Below are 10,288 nucleotides of genomic sequence, written 5' to 3' on the forward strand. Positions count from 1 at the left end.
TACGGGTCGAACATTTCTACTCTGTAGCCGGTGTAATGAAGAATAATGACCCCCGTAGAATAATGACCGGGGGTCATTTTTTGACGTAGAATAATGACCCCCCGGTCATTATTCTACGCAGAAAAATGACCCCCCGGTCATTATTCTACGTCGAAAAATGACCCCTTTGCCTGAAGAATAAGTGTCATTTTCATAAAAATGAGCACACTCCACATGAAGAAAAGTGACCCCTGTAGAATAATGACCCCCTTGTAGATTAAAGTTTTTCAGTATGTTTTTTAGTATTTGTGAAATAGTCTTTACATTATTGTAATTTTTACTGCTGCAGTTTACAGAAAGTAACAGAAATTATAATTCATATTCAAATAAACTTAAAGTGAAAGAAGGGGTATAGCTTAGAAAATAAAAATCCGTCCGTTATAACAAGACATTGACGTATTGCATCGGGGTATGGTTGTCATCTGAAAGGGGCATGGTCACGATTTTAGTCAAAAAAAAATTCCGATCTTAATGTTCACAATGCTTTAGTAAGGCATTTTAATAGGCAACAAATATTTGAGTGTCATTCGTTACATTTTGAATGTTGAAGTAAAATTCTAATTTTAGACCCAATGAATGTGTTAAACGTAAGGAACTGTTTATTTATGCTTAAAATGAAAAAGAAGATAGACAAATCAGCTTGAAAAAGATTTTTAACTGGTATATTGAACGTATGTAAACAACAACAGGGCACGAGCCTTGTTTACATGACAAAGAATTGTGAGCCCTGTATCTTGCTTATAACTTTACAACTGACCCTCAAATTTCATTTGATCAGTAGAAATACTTTCCTTAAGCAATGTAAATAATGAAAACAGAAAAATAGAATTTGACCAAATCGTGACCACGCCCCTTTAACAATTACATTTACATATATCTATGGTGTTCTGATAGGGCCACTCCGACCTTAATATAGGGCGAAGTTGCAAAGGCGATAGTGCGAAGGCGAAGGAGCAAAAGTGCGAAGATGCGACGACGAAGCGCGAAGATGTGATGCCTAAAGTGCGAAGGCGAAGGAGCGATACTACTTTCCCTTCCCAACTTCGCACTCTGGCCTTCGCATCTTCGCCTTCGCCTTTTTTGATTGCATTCAGCAAGTCTCGGTCGATTACATAGAATTTAATGCAGGCACCGTACTCACCAAGGCTTTTCGATTAATCCAGGCTATTATTGGTACGCATGCGTTAGGCCATCGCGCTTACTATGAATGTTTATAATGTGTACATGTGACATATATGTTTATCAGTGCTGGCTATGCCTAATCATTATATACTCCACACAAAATTTAATGTCCACCATAATGTGTACATACATGTATGCTCTTCCAGACTCCTATCACTTACCAGCCGTCTGTTTACCGTGAACCAAACACATGCAGTAACATTCTTATTTCATGATGCGACACTCCTTGCTTATGCATGGATCCAGGGGGGGGGGAGAGGGGGCCCGTCCCCCGGGAAAATTCAATATTAATTTTTTCACGCAGTAAAAGAGGAGAGGGGGTCCGGACCCTATCCCCCTGAATAATTTAATTTTATTAATTTTATAAAAATAAAATTTCCAAAATATGCCTCGGAACCCTTAAACGATAGAGAGCTCTGCAATTATAAAACATAGGTAATCAGAGATTACAAAGCTCACCGAGACGAGGCATCACCTTTTTGAGGCATCACCTTTATGAGACCACCTTTATCATATTATATGAAAACCATCCTTTATGATCTTGGATATTCATGGATTCTGTTTTGACATATTATCGTATATCATCTGTTAAAATTTTTTATGATAATCATATGATCAAATGTTAATGATAATCAATACAATTATATAAGATTAAAAATTGCATCCTATCATACCTACAATATATATCATATAATACCATAAAATATCGTACAAAAATTGTGAGACATGATATTGTAAAGTATGATATGACATTTTATTGTGTTATACATTATTGTATTTGATCAAATAATACAATATCATAAAACATAATACAATATAGTATTATATGAAACAATATCATATTGTAATAATACATCATAACATTGAAAACTGTGTTATTATATTGTATAATATAGTATGATATTGTATTGTATGATACTGTTTAATATTTGATAAATAATATGATATTGTATTATATGATACAATATAATTTGATACAACACTGCATCATATCAAAGGATTCAATATCATGGGATAAAATAAAATATTATATATTACAATTATATTGTACATATTGTATCATATGATACAATAATATATATTACAACATCATAAAATACAATTTCATGTAATATGATTATATATCATATTAACGAATATCATATAATACAATATCGTATGATACGATATTTTTTAATATGACAATATCATATATACAATTTCATTTGATATAATTCTATATTACAGAAACCAATATCATAATATACAATACTGTATAATACAATTTCATAGAATATACAATATTATATCATAGGATACAATATTATATATTGCAATATCAGATGTAATAGTTTCATGTGATTTAATTATTAATTAATAAAACAATATAATATTATACAATATTGTATCATAATATACAATACTATACAGAACAATATCATGATACAATATCATATCATAAAATAAAAAAAAATATATACAATATTACATCGTATCATATTACGTTTTACAATATAACATATGGTATTATATTGTATCCTTTTAAACAATAGTGTTTCATATCATACAATACTATATCATAGGAATCATGTTATATCATTTAACAACAACTACATGTATCTATCAAGCAGGTTTGAGTGAGGTAGGAGATTTCTTTAGCGTCCTTGATAATGGAGATCAGGCTCTGCATCTGAAGCAACCTCTGCATTTCATTTATAATATAGTTAAATCAACTATGCAAGCTATCATCTATAAAACATGTGACCTGTTCCAAAAACTAAACCTCATCCAGCATCCGTAACCTTTAGCTCAGATTCAGCATTGAAGCCTGTCAGGTGCATCAGTATCATAAGACACACCATCCATGCAAGTTTGGTGAAGTTAGGACCAGTAATAACTAAGATATCATCATCAGGGGCACCAGCAATTAAAACCTTTACCTCCTCAAGCATCCCCAACCTATGGCTCTGATTCAGCATCCATGCCTGTCAGGTGCATCTGTATCATAAGATTCACCATCCATTCAGGTTAGGTGAAGTAGTAATAGCTTCGATACAGGACATGCACCAAAAACTTTAACCAGCTCCGGACGCCAACGCCGGGAATATAGCATAAGCTCCCCTTGACTTCGTCTCGGTGAGCTAAAAAGGCGAAAGCGCGAAGTTGCAAAGGCAAAGAAGCGATAGTAGTATCACTTCTTCGCCTTCGTAACTTGGCACTTTCGTCTTCGCATCTTCGCGCTTCGCCGTCGCATCTTTTACATTCTTCCTATTGTTCATGAATTATACTTGCATTGAGGATTTCAACTATTTCAAACTGCTGGGTATGCAAGTGCATCACGCGGAATTAATGATAAAACCAAAAATATGAAAAGTTTACTCCAATGTTAGGCATTATAACCAAGCTGAAGTTAGTAGGCACTGACAGCAGCCATTACGCCAGTAGAGGTTAACAGCCAATAAGGAAAATCGTCAAAGTACTGAGAGAACTCGTACAGAAAATACATTTTACTTTATCGTCGGCATACTTTAGTAAGTTTAGTTAATATCAAGATGATTAATGCATCACTAGTTTGTATGAGCATTGGTAACTTTGGATACAATAAAGATCGTGTGATCAAAATCAAGGGGATATAAACCCCGAACATGGGGCCTAACCTCTTATCAACCCTTTTAGAAACAATCTTTTCTTATTATAATCGATCAGTGTTTATTATGTATTAAGATTTACTATAGTCAGGTACTCTTCACACATTTGCTCTAAAAGAATAAAGTCTATTCATGATTACAAATACAACATTACAACGAATGTTTAGAATATTGATGTTCATGTATCAAGTAGAAGAAAATAAAACTAATGCAAAGGATTTTTTAAAAATTACTTTCCTCAAGAAATGTAAATAAGAATAATTCATATTCCCACGTAACTTGTCCCCTTAGTCTTTTTCCATAAAGATATATATATGTATCATTCTAAGACTGACAATTCATTCACCAGTGAATATTGCTTATATTATTACAACAATTATTCTTTCATGATTATTGTTCGTTAATTATCCCACAATATCCTCATTGTGTATGAATCTGTCTTTATTTGCGCCATTTCCCGCCGTATTTCGATGAGAGAAGTGACGTAACTGTTAACAATCAATTTGTGGCAATATAAGAGTGTTTTGTGTGTGCCTGCTACGAATATGCAAAACTAATATACAGCGATTTATTTACAAATTCGGTGTTTATAACTTCAAAAGCAGTTGAACAGAGTGAAAAATTAAGTAAATTTCAAAGTCATTTCTTGGATACGGTGTAACCAATTTCTATTCATGTTTACGGGGGGGGGGGGGGTCATTTTTCTATGGGGGTCATTTTTCTTCGTGTTAAACATGAAGAAAAATAACCCCTGGGTCTTTTTTCTTCAGAAAAATCCAATTATACTTCAACTAGGGGGGTCATTATTCTACGTCGAAAAATGACCCCCGGTCATTATTCTACGGGGGTCATTATTCTTCATTACACCGGACTTTAATTGTTCATATAACAGGTCCGGATTCGCAGACACTTTATGGATCGAACCTTTAAACGACACCGGACCAAAACAACTGATTATTTTTCACTGAATACCAACATCAAATTAATAAAGGGACCGCTTTGTAATTTCTTGAGGTGGTTTCATGGGCAACCATAGAAATTGATTACTCAATTTCCAAGAACACTTGTACATGTACTTTCAAAAAAATCCATGGTTACGCAAAAAGCATAATTCTTACTAAACACAACCTTGTTAAAATAGTGAACGAGATGGCATTAGGAGTATCAGACAAAAGGTATTTAATTCTGTTAATATTCGGTATATAGGTTCCTCAAACGTGGACATCACACATTGTTTGCCGATTTGATAGATCTTGGAAAGTCATCGAGTCATATCACGATAAAAAGAATGTACTTCAAAAGTGCAATAAAGAACAATGTTTTTCAAAAACTCGTGAATACTAATATTATACATGAAAAAATAGCATTGATAGTAGCATGTAGGAATGTTTGCGTGTAATGAAAATGACATCATATCGTTCACCTATATAATGTGAAACGAAAGAGTTTTGAGAATGGCCTTGACATTAGGATTTAAACAGCTGATAACCAGCTGACAAGGCATAGTGATTACACATCCGAAGTTTCCAGGATCTGTGTACGCTGTTCACCAAGTAGTTCAATGGACAGCACGTCATCATCACTTCGGATCATTGATTTGGGACCACCTCGCGATTTTTTGACGAAGATATTTCCCTCATATGTCAAACACGAGTCAATTAGGCCATCTCTTTTACACTTACGCAGACGCGAAAACATCTTGGCGCGAGTCTTGGTCAGTGCCTCATTGACGAAAACCTTATATCCACTCGAGGGGTTGTTGTTGTAGTTCTTGAGATTTTTCTTATTGCCATACACGAGGGCACGGTCACGGTACCGCACAAACTTTACGATGATGTCTCTCGGTGGGTCGTTGCGGGAGCGTTGCTTTGGCCCAAGGCGGTGTGAGTTACTGATGGTCCATGGGTTGAGGGTGGTGCCAATGGACTTCAGGATTACTTTGTTACATAGGTTGAGGATCAGCTGGTCTGTGTTTTCTGGGTCTCCATTTGAGTTGTGTGAACTTTCTGCAATGCCAGAAATTTTAAGACAATTTTTTCTAGAATACTGAGATAGATCGTCAATTAGGCGATGCATGTCTTTTATTTCAGCTCTCATTCGGTCAATTTCAGGAACAAGCTCCATCGCTAGAGCGTTCTTGATAAGTGTATTTCCAAGTATAACACTGGTGACCCTGCGCAAATTTTCTTCACTGCTTGACGCATTCTCTAATAAGTTGCTTAGAACAGAAATGTCACTTTCTGCATCAGATACAGATCCTAAGGAGTCATTCGGTTTCTTTTTTTGGCTGGGTTTGCTGGACTTACAAATCTAAACCTGTTTTGGTTTTTGTGTTCCGGCATGCTGATACTGATCGTGATCGTGAGTAGATGTCAATCTTACAGACATACAATGTTCACAGAAAAAAAGTCAAGAAAGGCTAAATAATATTGACTCACGTTTCGAAAGGACACTCCAAAAACACATAAAAGTCCATGGAACAATTATAAACACTCAATTCATGATATTTGATGCACTACACCCAAAAAGTAGAGAGCTCAGATTTCAGTGACCATAATGGTGTCGACCTTGACCTTTCAAGTCAAACAAACTTTATGACTTTGGAAACAGAAAAGCAAATATTATACATTTTAAGATAAGAAATAATGCAAGCAATTTAAAAGTTGACCAATCATTTTTTGTGTGAAAATTCTATTTGTGATATGTGTGGTTATGTATCTGAAAATGCTTATAATTATTTTTTTGTCTGTCCACATTAATTTATGATGCAGAGAGGAAAGTTTTTATACAGTCAGGAAGTAATTTACATTTAGATATTCCCATCTCTCTGGACTTCTAGTTATATGGGGACAGTAGTTTGCCTTATAACAAACATGTTGCTATATTTAAGATTGTACATGTATTAGCTACCAAAAGATTTAAGTTTTAATGCATTATTCACAGTGTCATTCAAACAGCTGAACTGCTAGCTTTCTACAACTATTTTTTATTTTGAACATAAATTATACCCGGTACCAAGCATCTTAATTCCACTTATTTTTCCTTTGTTTTTCTCAACTATATTCTATTGTTACATTGTACCATCAATGTTTGTCAAATTGACTGTTAAAGGAGAGAGGGCTCAAATAGGCAGATTGCCTGCTGCCCAATCCTATTATGTAATATTTTTTACATAATAAAATATTGTTTAAATAAAATACTGATATTAGCCTTTTTGCGCATTTTTTTTAATCTTATGTTTTGAAAAACAAGACTCGCCATCTTCACTTTTTTTTAGGTAATGCAATACACTAATTAAGGTAACAGCTTAAAACAATGTTTTTCCCTTGAAAATGTATGAACTCTTACATATCATTTGTAGGGAAAACACAATTGATGCCGATGTCACTACGATTGTTCGAAAGATAGAGTGTTGGTTAAAGGAACTAACATTTAAGGCGTCCCGTGGCTACCATCAAAAGTAAACTGGATCATTAAAAAAACTCAAGGAAGAAAGTTTTTTCAAAAGTTGTGATTGTTTAGTTTGTAAGAAGAGAGAAAAATCAATATTTTTGTAGAGGATTATCTCTGTTTTGCAATTAAAAAAAAGGGTGAACCATCAGAGGTAATGTAATGTGTCAGGTCTTAATGAACATTAATTTTCCCTCATGCAAAGACAAGGGTACACTTAAATCAAAGATTAGGTTATAGGCTAATACAAAATACTTTATTTATCCATAGTCCCAGTGAAATGGTTATTTTTACTACAACGATAATATTCGGAGCAGAGTTAATACTGTTCCTGTATAACCACTTTACATGTTAAAAAGGGTAAACATTACAATTCACTTTATAAAAGGATTGCTATATTTTTTAATTTTGGTATGCAATCAAATTAATAAACTTAATATATTGTGTTAACATTATAGCAACATTCCCAATAAAATTATAGTGTAGTCTGTTTCATTATTAATACTATTACTGGATCTGGCGCAGAACTGACATTTTTTACTGCAAAACTGAAAGGGTAAAATAAAACCATGGGATCTAAATTTAAAAGACAATAGCATTCGCAAAGATTTGATGAATGGTGTTTTGCTGGAGTATACATTTAAAACATAAGCTACATTGCATAACCTGCTTTTCCACTATATCTGCAATTTATCAATAACGATTTAGGTTTTTTTTTTCGTTTTAAAGACTTTATATATCATTCAATGCACAAAAATGTGGGTTTTTTTAATATTTAGTATTGTTTTGATCACATAATTTTTGAAATAAAAAAAGGAACCTTGATAAAAACTTATCTTTATCTATATCTAAGTTTGATTTTTAGCAAGACAGAGAAACACATTTATAAACATGTGTTCATTTATTAATACCCACAGCAGTTTTTTTCTTTGAGTATTTATTAGCCTAAACAAACTTTTTGCGAAGCAAAACTTTTAATCACAAAGTACATGGATGTCTAGATCAGATTAAAATCAAATTCAAAGACTTCGCAATTTGTAAACAATTGGGATCTATTGGGAGTGGGATATAAGTTTTATGTTATCTACAAATCAATTTACCTTTATTTTCTTAAATGTTAACTTGCTTCAAGGACAAAATAAAACAGGAATTATTTACCATGGATTGTGGGGGTCATCTCTGAGGAACTGCGCTCACGTGCAGTAACACATGCCCGGCACACGAGACTAGGGGGCTGCCCACACAAACACCCATTTTTTCGTTGTACGATATTCCACTTTCGCTTTATCTTGTGGGAGTGACTCGATAGATTTGTCACGATTGCAATATATGCAAAGCTTTTTTTCTTCAACTCGCTTATGCAAATCGATTTATTTATTTTTGGGGGCATATGTCGGCAGCATGTGATATCCAAAAGAAAAGAAAGATTTTATTCTAAATAGTATAGTACTGTATCCATAACGCAATGAACGGAAAAGTTACAAGAGAGCAGATTAATTAATTATGCTTTTTACCAAAAAAATCTTTTTATTGCCGATCAAAACTAAAACTGAAAAAAGCCAAATTACAGCAAGATGTTTTATACTGAAAACACATAGAAAAAACATATATATCTAAAAAAGTAAAACAATAGACTTGATTCTCCTTTTGAAAATTCTTTTTACATGTACAAAGATGTTTAATCACGGAAAATTATTTTTTCGTACAAAATTTATTAAACATCACAGAAATGCCGCTGCTGATACAACAAACAAAAAATTAATTCAAAATCATCAAAATATAACCAGGACAGATAAACAAGTGTCTCCTGTATAACTTTCCTCAGTAAATGTTGTTATTCATCGATAAGATTACTTTGCTTAATGAAGGATTCAATTTGTGACCCATTTTCTACAAAATATCTTTTATAAATTAATCATTATATCTTTATCTAGCAGCTTACATGTAGTTCTGATGGTGGGTTAAAACTTTAGCTGATAAACAATAAGTTATGCCCTGGCGGGCTAAAAAAAAAAACCCCAATTTGACACAAGTATATATTGAAAGCTGTAAGTATATTTTATTATAATAATACTACATGTCATTGATCTTTTTGTCAACCATGGTTCGTTTACAAATCTTACTTATTGATAAAGAGCGTAATATCACCTAATCAATGTTATATATTACCTTTTTTTTCAAAACGGACCTTCATAAAATAGTTTTCAGGCATATAAAGGATGCATATAAAGTATGCATGCATATAACGTAGAATATTAAAATATTGTTTGAGTATTTCATTTTGTTTTAATTGAATTCCACTTCAACAGAACCTACATTAAGGGTATAGTTGCTTACATAATGTTTTGTCGTTGGAAAATATCAAAATGGATTTATACGTTTACAGGTAGAGATAAATGTACTTAAAAATTAATTTTTTAACCAATGTGCTAAGCAATGGCCATCAAAGGCTATTAAAACTATTTCTCATCTTTGACATTTTGCATAACTTGGCATTTGTATATCAGTATGAGAATATCGTATATATCTTAGATTAAAGTATTTTTTCAGCTTGAAGGGAGTTACTGATTATTTTGTCAAGATGATGCTTTATTCGAAAACAGATAGCGTCGCATTAATTGGCGAGGGAGGAAAAGACGTCTCGTGGAATTCCACGTGAGAACTTTTACAAAACTTTCTATTGTCATATCAACATGTGCCATTCCAGATGGAGTAGGAGTTGATTTAACACGTCCACATCAGTGGGTAGGACTCTAGATATATCTAAGAAATAATTTGCAATGCTTAGTATCTTAAATTTTACGAAAGCCGAGAAGGATCATTCGAGATTCGAGATTCGAAATACGAGATTCGAAATACGAGATTCGAAATTCGAGATTCAATATCTAAATCAACCAATCAAATCAAGGATCTGAAAATATGTATCCTAGCGACATCAAACTGTTCTAAATAAAAATCATAAGTACATGCTCTTATATACAAATAAATGC

The sequence above is a fragment of the Crassostrea angulata genome, chromosome 3, assembly GCF_025612915.1.
Source record: "Crassostrea angulata isolate pt1a10 chromosome 3, ASM2561291v2, whole genome shotgun sequence".
In the NCBI taxonomy this organism is placed as follows: domain Eukaryota; kingdom Metazoa; phylum Mollusca; class Bivalvia; order Ostreida; family Ostreidae; genus Magallana; species Magallana angulata.